At 36.0% G+C, this 602-nt stretch overlaps 1 protein-coding gene across 1 annotated transcript in view; it reads left to right on the plus strand.

The window, feature by feature from the left end:
* LOC119594523 (mitogen-activated protein kinase kinase kinase 13-B-like) overlaps window positions 1-602 on the plus strand; it is a gene marked incomplete in the record, with an annotated part of 92,580 nt that overhangs the window by 82,220 nt on the left and 9,758 nt on the right.

Genomic DNA, 602 nt, shown 5'->3' on the forward strand with positions numbered 1-602 from the left:
GGTCAGGAGAGTCGAGGCTCAAAAAGGAAGTAGGTGAGATAGAATGATGAGAAATGGGATGAATAACATAATAATTAACCAGTACATGCAATATCACTAAAATATAAACTAAAGACATTAAGAAGAAGAAGAGATAAGACTTGTTCAAACAGAAATATAAGCCAGATATTCAACTTAGGACAATTTGATGTCCCTTCAGCCATGGCTTAAAAATGACCCCAGACATCCAATGTTAACTCGATGTGGCTTCTCTCGTGTTCCTGTTGCTTGGCTTGTGAAGTTCAAGGGCTTTATAAGCTGCCCTGATTTGCCAATGGGATGAGAGAGAGAGGAAGATTGACCTTTTGCAATGTGCGTTTTTCCTTCATTTATTGATGTCGTGTGGCTGTCATTTATTGATGCGTGAATAAAGTATTGGTCTTTGCGTATCTTTGTATCTAGGTGGGGTGAGTGGATTTTTTTTATATATATTTATTGTTCTATGACTTCCAGGTAGTTTAGGCATGTTGCCTAAAGAAGTAAAAAGATGAGAGGTTTTAGATTTACTTTGTGCTGTTGTTAAGCTACCAGATTTCTTTTTTATTTGAATCTAAATTATATGT

The sequence above is a fragment of the Penaeus monodon genome, chromosome 34 (assembly GCF_015228065.2).
Source record: "Penaeus monodon isolate SGIC_2016 chromosome 34, NSTDA_Pmon_1, whole genome shotgun sequence".
Classification (NCBI taxonomy): domain Eukaryota; kingdom Metazoa; phylum Arthropoda; class Malacostraca; order Decapoda; family Penaeidae; genus Penaeus; species Penaeus monodon.